General features: G+C 37.8%; 1 long non-coding RNA gene across 2 annotated transcripts in view; it reads left to right on the plus strand.

Moving 5' to 3' along the window:
- Window positions 1–20796, plus strand: part of LOC141494971 (uncharacterized) — a 40392-nt gene extending 19596 nt beyond the window's left edge. Inside the window, exons 3-4 of one of the 2 annotated variants that reach the window (XR_012470601.1) lie at window positions 20004–20146; window positions 20453–20796. This is a non-coding gene — a long non-coding RNA (uncharacterized LOC141494971). The remainder of the gene's footprint in view (window positions 1–20003; window positions 20147–20452) is intronic. The other variant, XR_012470600.1, reaches the window with a different exon arrangement.

Genomic DNA, 20796 nt, shown 5'->3' on the forward strand with positions numbered 1-20796 from the left:
AGTAGGCTTATTTCTTCTTCTGATGTTCTGTAGAAAGTCCATCCTAGAATCATAGTTTCCTGGTTAAATGAGATCTCAGAAACTACCTCCTCCAACTCATGCCATGAGAAGCAAAGGGTTAAGCAGAGGACTGTGAAGGAAGGGGGAATCTACTTCTTTTTAAGGTAGGCCATTCCACAGCGGGTGGCTTAGAAGTCCTTCATTTCTGTGCTGTGATTCTGGATAGTCTTCAGTTTATAACAGTAGAACTTTAAAGTTTGCAAAGGAAAATATATGGAGTAGAAATAAATGAATAAAAAAGTATTAAACCTTTACAAATGTCAAGCACTATCCTAGAGTGAAGGATTCAAAACCCTTTGTCAGATTCTTACTAGCTTTTTGACCCTGGGCAAATCACTTAACCCTGTTTTGCCTTAGTTTTCTTATTTGAAAAATGAGTGGAAAAGGAAATGGCAAATCACTCCAGTATCTTTGTCAAGAAAACACCAAATGGGCTCATAAAGAGGACTAGACTAAAACAACTAAACAATAAAAACAAGAACAAGATATACAAATGCAAAAAGTTAAGACAATTTCCTACCCTCAAGGGGTTTACACTCAAATTTAAGGGGACTACTTGGTTTGTAAAGCTTCTTGGATGGTGATTGGGGATGTGAGAGTTAGGGGAATAGATTGAAAAATTCCATCCAGCACCAATGGCAGAATTAATTTTGATGGGGGAATGGGGTGGAATTGGTGAAGGGGAAAGCTGGGGAATTGGTAGATGGTAAATGAAGAAACTGAGGCTGATAAAGGCTAAGTGACTTGTTCAGGGTCCAGTTTGTGTGTGTGTGTGTGTGTGTGTGTGTGTGTGTGTGTGTGTGTGTGTATCTACCACACTAAGAACTCCAGTTGCCTTATCCATTTCTGATCAATCACTGGACCCACCTGGCTCTGGAGGAGAAAGTGAGGCTGGTGACTTTGCATAGCCCTCCCCCCCCTTAAATCCAATTCACTTTCATGTCAAGGCATGGCCTCCCTGAGGTCATGAAACTCTTCAAGAATGAAGGACAAATAACCAATGAGTAGCCGGCGCTGGGGAACCAGCTGTCCAGTTCCATTTGGGAAATGCAGGTCCTTCCTTCCCTCCTTCTTTACTTCCTTCTGAAGTAGAGGAAACATTGGACAGAAAAAATGTTTCCTAATTAATCTATTCCCCCTGTACTGACCATGGCATTAAAATTGGGGAGAGGGGGTTGGAGGGGGGAGCCCATTCTCTAAGGCTAAGCTATGAGGTGAGGTCAATGAACTTTTAGTAAAGTACCTTGCCTCTCCCTGGCAAGGACACCCAGTAAATCTCTGCCCCCCCAAAACAAGCTCCCATCAACAAAACAATGGCTCTCTGCCTAAACCTGAAAGGATTAAGTCTTTGACCCTCCACCCCTTTTCTACATATCCCTAATTATCTCATCTTTGCTCTCCAAGTTACAGCCCCCATCATCTTATACCTAAATTGCCTCATCTTCCTACCTCTTTAAAAGCTCATTCAATCCTCAGTTGGAGTGTTTTACCTTTAGCAAGGCTAGCCTGTTCTGTGATCCCCCAAATAACCTCTCATACCCTTATTTTCTTCTTTACTACTTGTTCCCTGATTGCTTACCTTCCTTTTGTGAGGTCAGCTTGCTCTGAGGGGAGTGGTATCCCTCAAATAATCTTTCATGCCCCTGTTAACCTTCCTTACTGCTTATATTCTTGTGACTTGTCTTTTTTAAAATTTTTTTTTTAACAAATTTTTTAAAAATTTATTTAAGGCAATGGTGTTAAGGGACTTGCCCAAGGTCACACAGTGAACTCAGGTACTCCTGACTCCATCTTTACTACTTATCCCCCAATTGCTCAGACCTTTAGCTGGCTATATTTTTCTCTGGCATCACTTCCTTCTTTTCTCCATTCCTTCCTCTCTTCTTCTTTCCCTCCTCACCTTCCACCTCTCTAGATCTCTTGGGGTTTACAGGATAGAGTTCCTTTCTAAGGACCAAGCCTTAAACACAAATCCTGTGGCTTTCATCTAGGCCCCAGCCCAAGCCCCATTTGGTCATTATTTGGGCCTAGATGGAGTCAGAGTGAATGTAAATAACAATTGATTCTATTTTGACCAGAAACCCAAGGATAGATTTAGTTTTTGTTTTTGACTAGGGAAATGAGCCCATTCTTTGCCTCATTTTTTCCCCCTAGCTTTAATCCCTGAATGAGCATTGCTTCAGTCAAATGGAGACCTGGGAAAGACCTTAGTTTAAAAAGGACCATGGTCTCCCACTTCATCTGGGACTATCTCCAATCCTCTTGATTTATATGTTGCCACTGGACCCAGATAGCTCTGGAGAAAAGAGTGAGGCTGGTGACTTTGTACAGTCCTCCTTCAATTATATTCAATTCCCTTGCATGTCATGGCATCACCTTTCTGTTGTCATGGACCTCTTGGATAACAAAGTAAAAACAACAGTAGACCAGCTATGGTCTGATCTGGGCAAAGTGCAGCGTAACTCTCATCTCCTTATTTCTGAAAACTGTTCCTATCTTAACATAGTCCAAAGTCATATTCACTTTGTTGGCTGCCATATCACACTGATGACTCATACTGCACTTATGGAAAAGTACAAATCTGTGATCTTTTCCACATAAACTGTTTTCCTCCATATTAAGGCAAAATTGATTTTTTTAAACCCTAGTATAAAACTTTAGGTTTATCCCTACCAAATTTCATCTTATTTGATTCTGCCCAATGATCTAATTTGTTTAATCTTTTTTAGTTCCTGCTTGTCATTCAGTAGTTTAATTATACTTACCAATTCTGTGTTATCTGCATATTTGATAAGGATATCCTTGAGAGTTTAATATATAAATGTTACTGAACTAGATATCTCAGATAGAACTGTTGTCAATAACCAAAAATAATTTAAGAACAACATTTTACTACATTTCTTTTTTTTTTGTTTTATTTTTTGCAAGGTTATGGGGGTTAAGTGACTTGCCCAAGGTCACATTATTCAGTATCTGAGGCTGCATTTGAACTCAGATTCTCCTGACCATGACCAGTGCTCCATCCATCATGCCACCTACCTGCCCCAAGAACAATGTTTTAAATACAGATCATTATAACAAATACTCATAATCTCCAAGCTATATGGGATGAAAGGCTTTCAAAATATAGAGACCTTGAAGAAGAAATAAAAATGATATACAAAAAAAATAACACAAGGTACATATTAGCCCCATCATTTCTTCTGCTCCTGGAATTGGCCTGAAGATGATCTCTGTAAGCCTACAGTAGAAGAGCTTTAATGCTGAGCCTTTAATCATTTTGAAATGGCAGTTATTTTATCCACGTGTATAATAACCCACAGAATGTTACTTATAAAATAGTCATAGCAGGATGCTAACTTGCCCCAGGACTATTTTTATTTGAAACCCATTAAAAATGGTGAGAATGAGATGAATAATAATAACTACATACAGTTTTTTTTAATTTTGCAAAGTGTTTGACAGATACTCTTTTCTCATACGAATCTCATATCATTCTTATGATGGACTCTATTATCTCCATTTTGCCACCAAGGGAAAAGAATCAGCCAATAATTAGAAAATCAATATTGGAGTCTAGCACTCCTTCTACTAGGTTACTTAAAAGAAATCAAATGTGTATAGATTTATGTATGTTTATACATATATGTGCATACATATCTATACATATGCAAACACACATATGTACTTATAAGAGATTTGCTATGCATATATGAAAAATGATGACTGGAAAATGGGGTGACTTCAGGGGGAAAAAGGGGTTTAAAGACTGGGTTCATTTGGGGATGGCTAGGTGGCACAGTGGATAGAGCACCCACCCTGGAATCAGGAGTGTTGAGTTCAATTCCAGCCTCAGACACTTAATAAATACCTAGCTGTGTGGCCTTGGGCAAGTCACTTAACCCCATTGCCTTGTAAAAAAACCTAAAAAAAAAGATTGAGTTCATTCTAAGTGAAAAAGCTACAAACCAGCTGACCCCTGGAGAGGTGTGTGTATGTTTAGTATGTTTATGTGTATTTGTGATTTGTGTGTGTGTGTGTGTGTGAGAGAGAGAGAGAGAGAGAGAGAGGGAGAGAGAGAGGGAGAGAGAGAGAGAGAGAGAGAGAGAGAGAGAGAGAGAGAGAGAGAGAGAGAGAGAGAGTGTGTGAGAGAGGAGAGAGAGAGAGAGAGAGAGAGAGAGAGAGAGAGAGAGAGAGAGAGAGAGAGAGATAAAAACTTTGGTGTAGTATGGACAAAAGCAGGAAGTCTGCTCAAACACCTTTCGGTGGCCTGGACAAGGGTCATGCTTGAGGAGTGGTTTAGCATCTGGCTCTAGGAATTCTCCGATGCATATACCAGGGGCAGTCCCCAAGAAGTGGCTAAGACAGTACTCATCATTGATGGGTGGTGTTCTATGTGCTAAATAATATATGCTAAACCTTTCTTGTCCCAAAGGGTGTGTGACCTTTGAGTCCAATATGACTTAGGAAATGGAGAGAATGGAGAATGTCCTCTACAAAAGATTATAGCATCTTTTCTGGGCTCTGCTTCAAAAACATCTTTATATCAAATATTAAAACTCCATTATAATATTTAAAATCAAGACAATTGTGTTTTTATAGGAATTTATCTTCTGGATTACATATGGTATTTTGTACTAATACATTACTAGAGGACTCATTCATTTTGTAAAAGTTTAGAAGAATTTTATCAATATGGAATTTTAGATAAAACTTACTTTATGTATTAGACATTTCCTCGATTCATAGAATTTTAGGCCAGGGATGCCCCAGAGGAGTAATCCTGAAGAGTGAGTCATAAATATGTTTTGAGTTGTGGGAGAATCCCTTGAAGAGATCACTGAACCTCACTGATCCAGGGGTAGTTGGATTAATGTAGTGATGTCCACAAATTTTGCTGTGCTGATATGTGCTTTCCATCATTAGCTATTAGACAGTTTCAATAATATAAAGAAAAATTCCACTAATCCAACCAGATATCCTTTCTAAGGCTATTCTAATATTTTCTTAAATTGGTTGAAAGTAGTTTGTATTTAGCAGCCTTTTTTTTCTTCCAATTTCTTTTAGTTCCTAGAAATTTTATCATTCCTTTAAAAACTGTCAAAGATCTTTCTAATGTTCAACAGACATGGTATTTGCTGATACACATTAACTAGAGATGATGACCTTTGAGTAGCAAAGCACAGACTATATTGAGAAAGAGATCAAGATTACTCATGAGTAACAGCAGTGAGAGTTATTTAGAGGTCAGTCCCAAACTTAGCTACAACACCAACCCCACAAGAGCCAGTAACTCTGATCTACAGTGACGCCTCTGAGTCTGTATTTGGACCTGCAAGAAGAGAAGGGCAAAATCCGAAGTAATGGCAATCCTAGGAAGGGGGAAACTATGTATGATGGAAGGAAGGAAGCCATACATACCAAGAGAAACTCAGCTGTCTGACCAAGTTAGAATTCAGAATAGAGCCTTTCCAATATGGGTATTATAATGTTATTTCTAAATGTTTATGCAATACATGTGTGCTTTAACTATAAATTAAATTAGCATATTAAATTTCATGTAACATGTTTTTGGCAGGTTCAAATATTCTATAATTTAACTCAGTGGTTAGAAAATAATACATATATTAACCAACTTTTAATCTGATATTATTTGTGATATACATGATTTCAATTCTTTCAGGCTGAACAATAACATCATTAGGCTTTCCGAGATCTTTTTCTTCTTTTTTTTTAAATCAATTAGGATTAAATGACTTGCTCAGGGTCATACAGTTAATAAAAATCTAGCATCAGATTTGAATTCAGGTCCTCCTAACTCCAGACCCAGCACTCTATCCACTATGCCACCTAGCTGACCCTTTTTGGGGCTTATGATTAGGACAAGATAATTTAGATGGAATTTACTGGAAAGGCTTAAATAGAATTTTGTAGGTTGCTAATTAAATTGCATATAAACTTTCCTCTCTTCTCCCCACCTCAGATATAGGTGAAATTTTCTCTAATTTTGCAGAGTTCAAGATTCCAAAACGAAGTTTGTTCTTTTTTTTAAGAGATTTTTTTTTTTGTTTTGAGGTGTTTTTTTTTTTTTGCAAGGCAGTGGGATTAAGTGATTTACCCAAGGTTACACAGCTAGGTAATTGTTACGTGTCCAAGGTAAGATTTGAACTCAGGTCCTTCTGACTCCAGGGCAGGTGCTCTATCCAGTACACCATCTAGCTGTCCAGGAAGTTCTTTCAAAGGACCAACTCTTTAACCATTGATGTCAGCTTTGCTGGGCAATGCTCTGAACTTACCTGATCAATTGAATTCCAGAACTTGTTCAGGATATTAGGCATCACAACCTGATTCTTGGCTTATTGACCTTGTCACATAAATCTCTCTGAATTCCATGTAAGAATACTTTTACCACCAACCTCATATAATCTTTTTTTTTTAATTTTTGGTAAAAATGTTTTTTTATTTTCAGTTCCAAATCCTGTCTCCTTCTCACTCTCCATTCCATCTCAGGAAATCATTTTGAATGAGTACCAGGCCTAGAATAAAGAAGACTGATCTTCCTGACTTCAAATCCAGCCACAGATCATTAGTAGCTGTGTGATCCTGTGCAAGCCACTTAACCCTGTTTGCCTCAGTTTCCTCATCTGTAAATTGATCTGGAAAAGGAAATGGCAAACCACTCCAGAATCTCTGCCAAGAAAACCCCAAATGGGTCACAAAGAAAACAACTCAATAGTATAAAGGTCAATTGGACTCAGATAGGACTACATTGGTCAGACTTGATTTAGGACAAAAGATGGTCAAACACCTTTTCTCTCAGTAGAGAGATGAGGGTATATGGATGTAAATAACTGTATATAATATCCCAGGTGGCCATTTTAATGATTATTTTCACCACTACCTTTTTTCATAATTACAAAGGAATATCCAATGTCAAATTGAGGGAAGCAGTATAAGGAAACGACTATACTATGAACAATAAAGGCATCAGTGCAAATTTTAACAAATCAAAGTGTCCAGCAGGAAAAAAGAATTGTTAAGTTGTTATTAGTTGGACATTATAGAAGATGTAAAAGATTTTTATACATAGTAATATATGAAAGTCACAGAATTTAAAAAGGGAAAGTACCCTTATACATCATGTAGTCAGATTCCATTTTAAAGAAAAGGAAATCAAGGCAGAGAAATTCAATGTCTTGCCCAAGGTCACAAGAGCTATCTAGTGACTGAACTGGGAAGAGGCCTTCAGGTCTTCTGACTTCCAGTCCAGCACAGAGTAGATTCTTGAAAAATGTTTGGCTTGTCAATTAGCTAACTAGATTGTTTTTCCTTTTTTTGTCTTTTTTAATATTTTATTTATTTATTTTCCCAACTACAAGTAACATGTACATGTAATTTTCAACAATCTTTTTCCCCCCAAGGTTTTGAGTTTCACATCTTTCCTCCTCCCTTCTTCTCCCCTCCCCCGACAGAAAGCAATCTAATATAGACTATACATGTACAAACATGGAAAACATAGATCCATATTAATCATGTTGTGAAAGAAGGATCAAATCAAAATGTGGGGGGTAGAAAAAAATTCATAATACATAAGAGAACTTTTAAAAATTGAGGATAGTAAGCTTTGATCTGCATTTATACTCCAAAGTTCCTTCTCTGAACATGGATAGTTTTTTCCCAGCACAAGTTAGAATGATCTTCGATTATTGTACAGCTGTAATGAATAAGTCCATCATAGCTGATCATTACCCAATGTTGCTGTGAGTATATATAATGTTATGGTTCTGCTTACTGCATTCAGCATCCCAGTTTATGCAAATCTTTCCAGGCTATTATTGACTTCTTTTTTTGTTTTGTTTTGTTTTTGTTTTTTAGGTTTTTGCAAGGCAAATGGGGTTAAGTGGCTTGCCCAAGGCCACACAGCTAGGTAATTATTAAGTGTCTGAGGTCTGATTTGAACTCAGGTATTCCTGACTCCAAGGCTGGTGCTTTATCCACTATGCCACCTAGCAGCCCCTATTATTGACTTCTAATAGAACTATAGTGTTCTTTTTTTAGTTTAGTTTTTTTTTTTTTTTTGATAAGGCAATGGGGTTCCGTGACTTGCCCAATGTCACACAGTTGGGTAATTATTAAGTATCTGAGTCTGAATTTTGAACTCAAATCCTCCTGACTCCAGGGCTGGTGGTCTCTCTACACCACCTAGCCACCCCCTTATAGTGTTCTTAAAAAAAAAAGAATCATAGTATTTCATCACATGTGGGGTTTTTTTACTTTTTTTTGTATAGATTATTTTTCTTAACTTTTTTTGACAGTGACTTAGTCACTGACAAATACAAACTTTCCATATAAAAAGAGAAAAAAGAGGACTATTTAGGAATTTTTGTAAGATCATTTTTAAAAAACAAAACGAACAACCCCAGTTGAGTTAAAAAATAAGTCGTTATCCCTTCCAAGCTTTCCCCCTGCATTTATTTATATCAACACAATCCTAGAACTGGATCAGCTAAGAAGGAAGCAGAATATAGAAATGTAACAGAAATTATCTCCTGCAACAAAGTGGACACATACATTTTCATTTTTTAAAATAAAAGCCTAATGCTTCTGCCTTAAATATTGTAATTGACTGCAGTATTAGGCAAACAGGATTTGCCACCGACCCTCGTGATGAAACAGGGGTGAAAACCTGTATCCTGAGTTTCAGTTCTTTTTTGTGGCCCTGACCCAAATTCTTTGCAGCTGAGTCATGGCATCATCACCCATGGGGAGAAAACATTGGCTGAGTAGTGGGGGTGGGGGTGAAGGGACACATACCGAAAAGCTATTCTTGGGGCTCTGGGTGCTTTTTTTTATCTTTTGTTTTCATCTTTTGCACTATGACTATTTTTTTCCTACATCAAAAGGGCAAACTGTACTATTTTCATTTTTTAAAATTTGCTTTATGTTTTATTGGTTTTCCCCCCCTTTCATGGTTTTTCCAGCTTTTTTATTTTGATTCTTCTTTCACAACATGATTAATATGGAACTATGTTTAACATAGCTACATGTAACATCTATATTAGACTACTCTGTTGGGGGAAGGGGGAGGGAGAAAAATATGAAACTCAAAACCTTACAAAAATGATTCTTGAAAACTATCTTTGTATGTAGTTAGAAAAATAAATGATTTTTTTTAAAGAAGTGCCAGCAGATACCACCATACTTGCTCTATTTTTTGAGGCAGTCCTGATTTCAAGGGGGAAAATGCTTTAAATAAGCCTTTGCAAGAGAAATTTCCCATGTCAGACCATCTCACCAAATTTCTGGTTTGGAAAATATGCTCAGTGCCCTTATGGTATGGTTAGTTTCTGAGCAATTTCATATAACACAGATTTTATGGCACATATGTTTTAAATCTACAAAGTGGGGATAAGGGAAGGAGGGTATCACCGTCTACATGAATTCTGAAATTATCCTTTTATATAAAGAAAAAAGATAACCCTAATTGAACTATTCTCTAAATTTGGAATTGTTTATTGATCTTCTACTTACAATCATAATCTTTAGTCACATGTATAGCAGGACATTTGCTACAATGACATTGAATCAGGTGTATATACTTGATGTGAAATGATCAACATTTCAAATGATTTGCTAGCCTGCATCACAGGTATCAATAACCAACCTCAGAATGGTGGAGGTGGCACCATTATGATTTTCAGTAAGACATGGAATTACTAGGATCCTAAGAAAAAGAGAAGGCAAATAAAGTTTGTCTTTCAGGCCTTCCCATATTTCTTTCTGTGGTCTTTGTTTCGTAACCCCTGGGCACTTAAGAATATTACTAATATATTCATACTGACTATTTGCTACCAAAAGCCTCCTGTGGAATGATTGAATCAAGTCTGCCAAAGTCACTTTAAAAATAGTTTACCTTTCCCTCCTAATTTGGTATTGTAATGGGATTATGGATAACATGATATTTTCTCATATAGAGAACTCATTTAAAGAGGGAAACAAAGAGTAGGATAAATAGGTCCTTCTTTTGATGAAAAGTATTCATACTAGAACCTCCATCAATCAATCTAAGGCCTTTCTAAAAAGTTCAAGCTTGCCCAAGACCACACAGCTAGGTCTGTTAAGTGTCTGAGGCCGGATTTGAACTCAGATACTCCTGACTCCAAGGCTGTGCTCTATCCTATGCACCAGCTAGCCACCCCCATTGCTCATGATTTTTTATGGAACAATAGTACTCCATCACATTAATATTTCACAATTTGGTCAGCTATTCCTCAATTGATGGGCATCCCCTCAATTTCCAGTTCTATGCCACTATAAAAAGAGATGCTATAAGTACTTTTGTACATGTAGTTCTTTTTTTTTAAAGATTTTATTTATTTTAAGTTTTATAATTTTTCCCCTAATCTTACTTCCCTCCCTTCACCCCTACCATAGAAGGCAATTTGTCAGTCCTTACATTGTTTCCATGGTATACATGGATTAAAATTAATGTGATGAGAGAGAAATCATGTCCTTAAGGAAGAAAAAGTAAAAGAGATAGCAAGATCAGACAATAAGATATCCGTTTTTTTTTTCTAAATTAAAGGTAATAGTCCTTGGTCTTTGTTCAAACTCCACAGTTCTTTCTTTGGATACAGATGGTATTCTCCCAAATTGTCCCTGATTGTTGCACTGATGGAACGAGCGAGTCCATAAAGATTGATCATCACCCCCATGTTGCTGTTAGGGTGTACAATGTTTTTCTGGTTCTGCTCATCTCCCTCAGCATCAGTTCATGCAAATCCCTCCAGGCTTCCCTGAATTCCTGGTTTCTAATAGAACAATAGTGTTCCAATACATGTAGTTCTTTTCCCCTTTTTTATGATCTCTGGGATACAGACTGGGGACTTTTCTGATTTAACATTATCATAAATGATTATATAGCAAAACTACTTTTACAAATTATATGAAATTCTTAAAGACCTCCCAAGCTAAGAAGGACATGGCAGGAAGGTTTCTCACATTTTTGGTAAGAGGGTAGGAAAAAAGGGAACAATTTGAACAAGCAAATGCACCTAGGACAAAACAACATTCCCCCACAATGCTTTCATTAGAATGAATATTAATATTTAAATTCCAATCCAGAAGACAGATCTAGGAAGTATTCACAAATGACCCTTTGATCTATTGTACTGAGTTACCTTCAGGGACTTGAACCTGTGCCTCAGCTCCTTCCAACAGGCTCATGTTCCAGCCCCTTCCCAAGTCACACAAGTGACCTGAGAGGCTCTCTGAAGTTCACAGTTATGGAACTTGTCTATGTTCATCCCATAGGCAGTGGGAGGAAAGGGTAGCCCCAGGCTACCTGGGCTGCAGGTAACACATGGTAATAGCAGCCATCTTTGATATAACTTTTTAAGGCTTACAAAGCACTTTGCATGTTTTATCACATGATCCTCACAACTACCCGTGGGTGCTATTATTATATCCATTTTACAGATGTGGTTAAAATGACTTCCTCAGGACCATATACCTAGTAATTATCTGAGGCATGTTATGGTGGAATAAAGAAATGGAGTAGTTACATCCAAACTATAATTTATTTAGCAATGTAAATAGTTACAGAAACAAAAGTGGTCCAAGGCTCTCAGTAGTTAAGGACCATTGGTTTTCACACAGTTCAAATACAATTTGGAGGGAGTAAAAAAGAAGAAAAATAGGATGTAAAGATCAAGATGCTTGGTTTCTTATTGGTGAAAGGACTAGGAGATGCCAAGATGAAAGGAAAAGGAGTGGTCTTGTGATATTCTTTAAATTGCGTGACCTTTGGAAGGGGTAGTATTCTTGTAACTTCTCCAAAATTAGGTGCCTTATAAGTGGTTAAAAGTTAAATTCACAAAATGGTAGATAAAAGCAAAAATGGAGCCACCAATATAATTTTTAATGCATAGGCTGGATTTGAACTCAGTTCTTTTATTATTATTATTATTATTATTATTTTAGGTTTTTGCAAGGCAAATGGGATTAATTGGCTTGCTCAAGACCACACATAGCTAGGTAATTATTAAGTGTCTGAGGTCGGATTTGAACTCAGGTACTCCTGACTCCAGGTCCGGTGCTTTATCCACTGCGCCACCTAGCTGTCCCCTGAAATCAGTTCTTTGCATGGATCCAACACTCTCTGCACCACCTAGCTATCTGATAATATAGCATATCGTGTACCTGTTCTATGTAAGGTACTATGCTAGATACTCTGAAGGATAAAAAGAATAATAAAATGGGGCTCCTGACCTCATGGAGTTTACAGTCTAAGGGAGATAAGATATGTATACAAATATTTTTGGTCAACTATAATACAAAAATGTAACAAAGTGTAACAAAATTAATTTAGGGGATGGAGTGATTACTTCTAGTTTGTGGAGTATTGGAGAAATATCATCAGAAAGACAACATTTGGGCAATGAAGAACCAGTTCCCGAAATTGGACAGACCAACCTAAGTGTGTGGAGAGAAGACATCCTTGGAAGAATTATGGCATAAACAAAGGCACAAAAGTAGAAAAGTTGGGCACTGGCCCTGGAGTCAGGAGTACCTGGGTTCAAATCTGGCCTCAGATGCTTTATAATTACCTAGCTGTGTGGCCTTGGGCAAGCCACTTAACCCTATTGCCTTGAAAAATCTAAAAAGAAAAAAAAAGTAGAAAAGTTGGGACACATTCAGGGAACAGTGAGTGGTCCAGTTTAAAGTGAAGACATGAAGAGAAATAAATGGGAAATAAAGCTGAAAAATCTATTTGGCAGCAGAAGGACCTATGTGGAGTTGATTAACAGCAACAAGTCTTATTTATAGGGCACTTTAATCACCTTCTTAGCAACTGCCTTATAAAGTAGATAATGCAAATTACTAGCAATATTATTTTATAAATTAAAAAAAATAACAAACAATACAAGATTCAGAGTTTAATTGTAATGCCTTGTCCAGGATCACAGAATTGGAAAGGACCTCAATACCTAATGAAAAACTATATGATAAGGGACTGTCACCTACAAAATCTAACATTTTTTTGAGAACTGTGATCTAATCAATATGCTACTCTCTCCAGCAGTGTCGACTGAAACCATCTATGCCTTCTTATAAACCCTTCAACTGACCCTCCATCTAAGATACTGAAACCTTTCTATATCTCTTGGTATTGGGTATCAATGGGTACCCATTGCCTGGGTACAAAAGCTATCTCTCTCTCTCACTACATAGCTGTTTTTCCTCCTTTTACGAAGGCACATTTCTCTGATGATAATTTTGTGCCACTTTTCCTGGACAATCTTGTTGGTGATATACTGTAGTCTATTCATGTCCACTTTGCACCTATCCATTGCACTCTGGGTAGGCAAACAATTATTATGCAACATGCTAGGGTTAACCTACAACATGAATTTTCCTTGAGATTGTAGTATGCCTCGACAGATTTCATAACAAGTGATCTATGTTTAGACCAAAAGTGAGAGAACCTGCTATCAATTACTCTTTCACCAAGTATTCATGGGGGGGAGGGGTTTCTCTATGCCAGGCACAATTGTGCTAGGCACCAGTAATGCCAAGACAAAAAGAAAACAATCCCTCAAATAGTTTATGTTCTATGGGCAGGGGGGGCAAGAGACCAAATATACATAAAAATATATAGAAAATGAATGCAAAATAAATATGTAGGGGCAGCTTCAGCATTTGAGGGAATCAGGAAAGACCTCCTTTAGATGAGGATATTTCAGCTGAGTTTTGAAGGAAATTTGGGAGTCTAAGAAATAGGAAGGAAGGAATGCCTGGCATGGAGAATAGACCATGCAAAGGCATAGTGATGGGAAATGGATTGTTAAATATGAAGGAAGGCAGGATGCGTCTGGCTAGGCATTGTCACAATATATAATAAGCTATATTCCAAGGAGACCTTTCCACTTTTGGAGAGCTGGTCCCTGGGGAAAGTGAAAAGACTAGCCACTGTGACAAGGAATCAAAAAGGGAAGGGTTCCTTTTCAAGAAGATCTTCTCACTTCCTCCCTTAGGCCCCTGCCCTCCACCCATTCATGTTCTTTGGTGACAACAGCTACTTAAACTGAAATTGGCTGTTTGTGCCATCTCCTCCTGAAGGAAGTTGGGAAGGAGTTCTGGTGGATTAGAAAGGGAGTGGCACCTTGCATGGGACCCTACTGAATATCCTCACTCAATCCAAGGCTAACCTCTCCTGTGCCTCCAAGCATGTCCTGGCCCTCCTTCCTGCCACACCCTGCTTGTTGGTAGTCTTCCCCAGGTATCAGCTCACAGCTTACACGCCTTACTCACATATGGTCTTTTCCAAACAACCTAAGAGGTTCAAATATTTAGAGCTGGAGAAGACCTTAGACTCCATGGTGTCCAATCTTTTTCGTTTTACAGATGAGGCATCTGGGACCCAGAGAAGCTAAGTAACATGACCAAGATCAACCAGTGTTTAAAGCAGGGTTTGAGCCCAGATTATCCTGACTTCAAATCCAGTGCCCTATCTACTATATAACATGACCTCAGATATGCCACTATACAGAATGATACTATGCTATTGAACAAATTAATATCCTTGAATATCTCTCAGATTTAAAAAAAAAATTTACTCCCCCTTTCAGAGTGTTTTAAGCATTAAAGGAGGTGTGTGTGGGGGGAATATTGCCAATGCTTTTTATACTCTTGAATGAAATACAAAGTAGTATTAGTGCTTATGAAAACTGTTTGGCAATTGCAATCTTCAGCTCACCACCCCCTTCCTTTCCCTGCCCACATTTCTAGTACTACCAGTTTCATTTCTTCCCAGAATATCTCATTTGCTAAAGAATATTTTTGCTAAAGAGGACTTTGCGTCCCAAGCATATACTCAGAGAATGATGCCAAGCTTGTCAGTATCACTGAGGAATGAGAGATTCCATATCTGGAGGTCAAAGAAACTTAGATCTTTTTTAAAAATGTTAACCATTTTGGATGGTTAAAACCTTTGACAATGCACTACATAATTCCCTGACTTTGGAAGAAGAGGATAAGAAAGAGAATTTAACCTCCCCTTGATGACTCAGTTTTCATTACAGACATCAATCACAGCATAAAAAATTATTGTATTGCTGTAGAAATAACCTCAGTTTCTGCATCTGTTGCTTTTTTTAAAGATATAACTTTTCTCTTTGCCATGAATTGTCATTTCTCTGCAATTTGAGGGTACAACTCTATAAGCACCTCTTTCCCAAACCTTTCAATTTGCTTTGGCTAAGAAATCTAATAATCATGTGTGATCGAATTTTGCCAGGGACATTTCTAGCAGTAAATTAGATGAGAGTCTACTGAGCCCCAGAATTGGGGGTATTGCATTTTCTGGGATTTTTAAACATAATGTTGGAGAAATCATGTATGAATCTGCATGTATCTGCTATTAGGTGGGAAGAGGGTGGTTCTTTGGCCACAGGTGGGGAGGGTGAAAAACTGATTGCCCCAGAAAGTAAAACATCTCAATAGAAACAGATCTAAAGGCCAGAGATGAGGGAAAGAAGCCAGGGTACATCTCCTTGAAGCGCTTGTTGCTGAAGCCACTTTACCCTTTTCTCCTGTGAGGTAGCTAAAGTAGAGAAGCAGTAAGAGGTCCCAGGCAGTGACAAGACTTTGAACCAAACAGAAAATCACCAGACCTTAGGTACCAATAGGTACCAGATTCCAAGTTCAAACCCCAAGCATTGAGAGTTCTTAGGTTCCATATTCTCTGTATCCTTCTCATAATTTGTGTTTGTGAATTGAACAACAGTTGTGAGCTGTGCTGTTATCTATTCATCTCCTCCTCACAGGAGGAATGTTTGAGGCGGCAAAATTGGCTTAGAATTCCTTCTGAGATTTGGAGAAGCCTATGACACACCAAAAAACTTCCTGGGAGACACCAAAGGTGGCATAATACATTTTTGGTTTATTTTGCAAGACAGTTGGGTTAAGTGACTTGCCCAAGGTCACAAAGCTAGGTAATTAATTATTAAGTGTCTGAGGTTAGATTTGTACAGTACATTTTTAAAAAAATTATGGATTGATTGTTGCATTCTCTGATAAGAGAAAAGTACTACAGGGAATGAATTGTGATTTATCTCTTCCTATAGGGTGGTGACTTCATTGTAATCACAAGACTAGGGCTTTAGGAAATTATAACAAATTCATGAAATAGGGTTTTGCGATAAAAATATGGTCTAGAGTTGATTCTGATTGAGAAAATCCATATTCATCCACAACTCCTAGCTAAGAGATCAGTGCAGATGCAGTCATTCTCAAGAGATGGAATGAGTTGAAGGAAAGATTATCTGCTCTTTGAGAGCCATAGCCAGCTTGTCCAACCATGGGATGAAGTACCATAACTGCCAGGAAAAGATCTGGGACAGGTCCAACTCCTGACTCTCCCACCAAACTGGATCAGGTTAGTGGTCATCAAGGCCATCTCATGATTACAAACAAATAAGCAAAGATCTTTGTAGAGTCAAAATAAAATAGGCCTCACAAATAGATGTATTGCTATTTTAAAATGTACACAGATGCTAATATAATTATTGTAGTGGGTGTTTCTTTATACTACTTCATCTCTGTGGGGACCTGAAGGGACCAAAATCCCAGGCAGACAGCCAACATGCATTCAATATTATTATAAGCAATATTATCATGAATAATGTTAATACAAATTCAGTAACAACAATAAAAATAATAATAATAATGATAATTATCTGCAGGTACTGTGCTAACTGCTTAAAATACTTTACAACTGTCTTGATGATCACAATAACCCTGGGATATTAGTGGTATTATAATCCCCATTTGACAGTTGAGGGAACTGAGGCAAATGGAGGTTAAGTGTTTCCCAAAGACACATAGCTAGTAAATATCTGAGACCACAAGTGAACTCAGGTCTCTGAAACTCCAAGCCCAGTTTTCTGTCCGCTACCTCACCTGTTTTTCCCTAATTGTTAACTGCTGACAAATGTGTCAGGCCCTTCCTTAAGTGCCAAGAATACAAAAAAAGGCAAAATCATAATCTCTTCCCTCAAGGAACTCAAATTCCAAAATTCTAGAGTGAAAAAGAATCCTGCTGTGTCTTGACTCTATGACCCCCATTTGGGATTTTCTTGGCAAAAATACTGGAGTAATTTGTCATTTCCTTCTCCAGTTCATTTTACAGATGAGGAAACTGATGGAAACCCAGTTAAAGTAATTTGCTCAGGGTCACTCAGTGTCTGAGGCATGTTGTGAACATAAATATGAGTCTTCCATCTGATTGCCTGTCCCTAGCTTTCTACTCATGGATTATTAAAAGTTTCCTCTATTAAATCTTCTACTGGGAAATTAATGTTAGTCCTTCATTTTTGAAGAAGGCCATGACATCAAGGAGGTATGCCATGATAAGCACTTGAATTGCATTTGAGTGAGGGGAGCTTTACTAAGTCATCAGCCTCACTTTCTCCTCAGAGCCATCTGGGTCCAGTGGCCAGATATGAATCAGGACAATTGGAGATGGCTCTGGTCGTGAGGGTCAAGTGACTTGCCCAAGGTCACAGAGCTAGTATGAGTCAAGGATCTGAGGTTGGATTCGAACTCCTATTCTCCTGACTCCAAGGTCAGTGCTCTATCCACTGTACCATCTGACTGACCTACTGGGAAATAGCATGACCCCAAATGTGTAGTTGTAAGAGATGGGAACAATCAAACAGGATAAAATGGAGCCTGCCCTACATCTGGTCCTTTTCCTTTCACTGACATAAATTTTGTATTCCTACTTCAAGTTTTCCTATTTCCTAAGTCTCATCCAAAATCTTACTTTGTTGGGGGTTTTTTTATAAATCATTTTTTATTTTTTATTTTTTTATTTTATTTTATTTTATTTTATTTTAGTTTAGTTTAGTTTAGTTTTTGCAAGGCAATGGGGTTAAGTGTCTTGACCAAGGCCACACAGCTAGGTAATTATTGTGTCTGAGGCCGATCTGAACTCAGGTAACTCCTAAATCCAGGGCTGGTGCTCAATCCACTGTGCCACCTAGCCACCCCATAAATTTTTAAATTACATGTAAAGATAGCTTTCAACATTCATTTTTTATATGATTTTGAGTTTCAAATATTTTCTGCCTCCCTCCCTCCAGTCCCTCTTCCCCAAGATGGCAAGCAATTTGATATAGGCTATACATGTGCAATCATGTAAACATATTAGTCACGCTGTTAAAGAAAAATCAGAACAAAAGAAAAAAGCCACAAAACAAACAAAAGGAAAATAGTATGCTTTGATCTGTATTAAAATTCTGCTTTCTATAAGTAGCTGTTCCTGGTCTCCTGTAATTCCAGTGCCTTCCCCTTAAGATTACTCCCAAGTTTCCTGACTACATCTTATTTGTAAATAATTGTTTGCATATTATCTCCCCCTATTTGAATGAGGGCAGGGACAGTATCATTTTTAATTTTGCATCTCCAGTGCTTTGCCCAGTGTCCAGCATAGTTAGTGCTAAATAAAATGCTTATTGACTTGACTTATTTATTTGTCCCTGGGGGAATAGTAGTGATCTGCAGCTGCTCTAGGGGCGGGACTTCCTGAGTACCCTGAAGGAAAATAGCAACTGACTTTGGGACTTGAGACTGGCAGGTTGTGATAGCTGTAAATGGCCATGGCCCAAAGCCCTGTCTATGACAATCAGACCCAGAAAGGTAGAGACAGCGATCAGCACTCCCATGACTTCAGAGCATCCAGGGATGGTACAGATCAATACAGTATCTATGTGGATGTAACAAGTGGCTGTTAAATTTCATCAACTGATAAAATGCTGAAGACAATTCTATCCCCACTGCCTTCATACTTGCCTTGCTTTTACTAGTTTATGATTTGTGAGTCCAAGGCAGGTCCAGACATCCCTTCATCCTTTCAGGAGCTTTGAGTAATAGTAGTTTCAGGCTATTCCCTCCATCACTCTGACAGTTTAGGAGGTTAAGTGAGAGAAGTTTCATTAGCTTGTTGGAAACAGATGGTTCCATGGAGAAGTACTTACTTTCTTCATTTTTCTGTATTCCATAAACTATGTGGTCAAAGAATGTTGAATACCAGTACCCTTGTGTGGGGGCTGGAAAAAAAACAATTCCAGATGTGGGGTGAGGGCTTTAAAGTAACAGATATCAAGTGTTTTGATATTTGAACATGTTTCTATCTTATTCTTCAAATTCTAGCTATTTTGTGTTGTTTCCTGAAGCAGGAGGAAGTTATCAGTGTTGGGGAACTGGGTGGGCATAGGCTGAGGACCCTCTGACAGTCAGATGAGATATGGCAGCACTTTTGGGAGACTGTTCCATGCATTCAGCAGAGAAGAAATGGGCAGGAACCTTGGGAACAAGGATCATGGCACCTGGTGGATAACATTAATCTTATACTCCCTTGCTAGATAATTAACATAGTAACATGCTGCCTTCCTATAGGCATGAATCAAATGAGTTGATTGAGACATTTTATACTTACAGTTCCATTATTGTCACGTATAAGGGCAATAAAGTACCACATTAATGAAACAAATTCCTTAAGTAGAGTTATTTAATCTTCCACCATTTCCTTACCAATAAAGTGAGAGATCTGGACTAAATTGTTTCTGAGGTATTTTCTTTTTTTTAAGACATGATTTTTAATAAGCATTATTTTTTACATTATTACAAATACTTTACAATAAAAAAAATCAGTTTTAAAAAAAAGAACCTTTTCCTAGAATTATCATTGTAGAGTTAAGCAAAAGAATGTATCTCAATATGAAGGTCATTCTCCAAGTATCAAAGCAGAATACTTACGGACTCACTTCATTAATATACACTACATACATAAGTATAGATACTTATTGATAAATATTTTCACAATTAGCCAATAAAGCACATCTCCCTCTTTGGGTCTCTCTGTGTGTTTTTTTCCATAGACTGAATCAACCTTCAAGAGGAAGGGAACATTACCTGTATTCATTTCCAAGGAACAATCAAATGGAATAGCTACAAAGTGCCCTGCTTATGTAAAATTCCAATAATTTATTGGCAAGATATTTCTGAGTTTTTATAATAGAAGGTAATCACACAGATCTAGAAATAAAATATACATTGTCCACAGAATCACAGGCCAATCAAATATCTACTTTATGTTTGCAGTGTCATCTTATTTAGGAAAATCCTGTACATTAGAGGTTTTCCCTGGGGTGGTCTTTAGGGTAGGTTTTACCATATGTCCATTTGATCACTGCATTTAAAAAGACTTAATAGATTGTAGATACAAACTGAGGTTGGTACCTGCAAACCGTTTTTGGACACTGTCAGATCTGAGAGTAAGAGGCTGAGAATTTCTTGTCAAGAGTGAAAAATTTTTGTTTGTTGCCAGGGCCCAGAGGCAGACTGCCCCAGAGGTCTCACTCACAGACCTGATGTTATTGCCTTGGAAACAGATGAAAAACCACAGGTAGTTGGCCGTGGGCATCCATGAAGTGGACACCTGCGTTGTGTGTGCCAGGAACCAGCTGTGGACTTGCTGCCTCAAGCAAAACTGTCTAGAGGAAGCTGTCATTCCCGCTTGTCTGTGGTTGGGTGTGTGTCCTGGGGTGGTAGGCTTCTCAAGGTACTGTGTCAATAAAGTGGGACCATCCTCTCAAAAAAAAAAAGAGTGAAAAATTAACAATAATTTTGTTAATTGAATAAACAAAAATTAATACCGAATAAAGGTGCTTC

Source organism: Macrotis lagotis, chromosome 8, assembly GCF_037893015.1.
Source record: "Macrotis lagotis isolate mMagLag1 chromosome 8, bilby.v1.9.chrom.fasta, whole genome shotgun sequence".
Taxonomy (NCBI): Eukaryota; Metazoa; Chordata; class Mammalia; order Peramelemorphia; family Peramelidae; genus Macrotis; species Macrotis lagotis.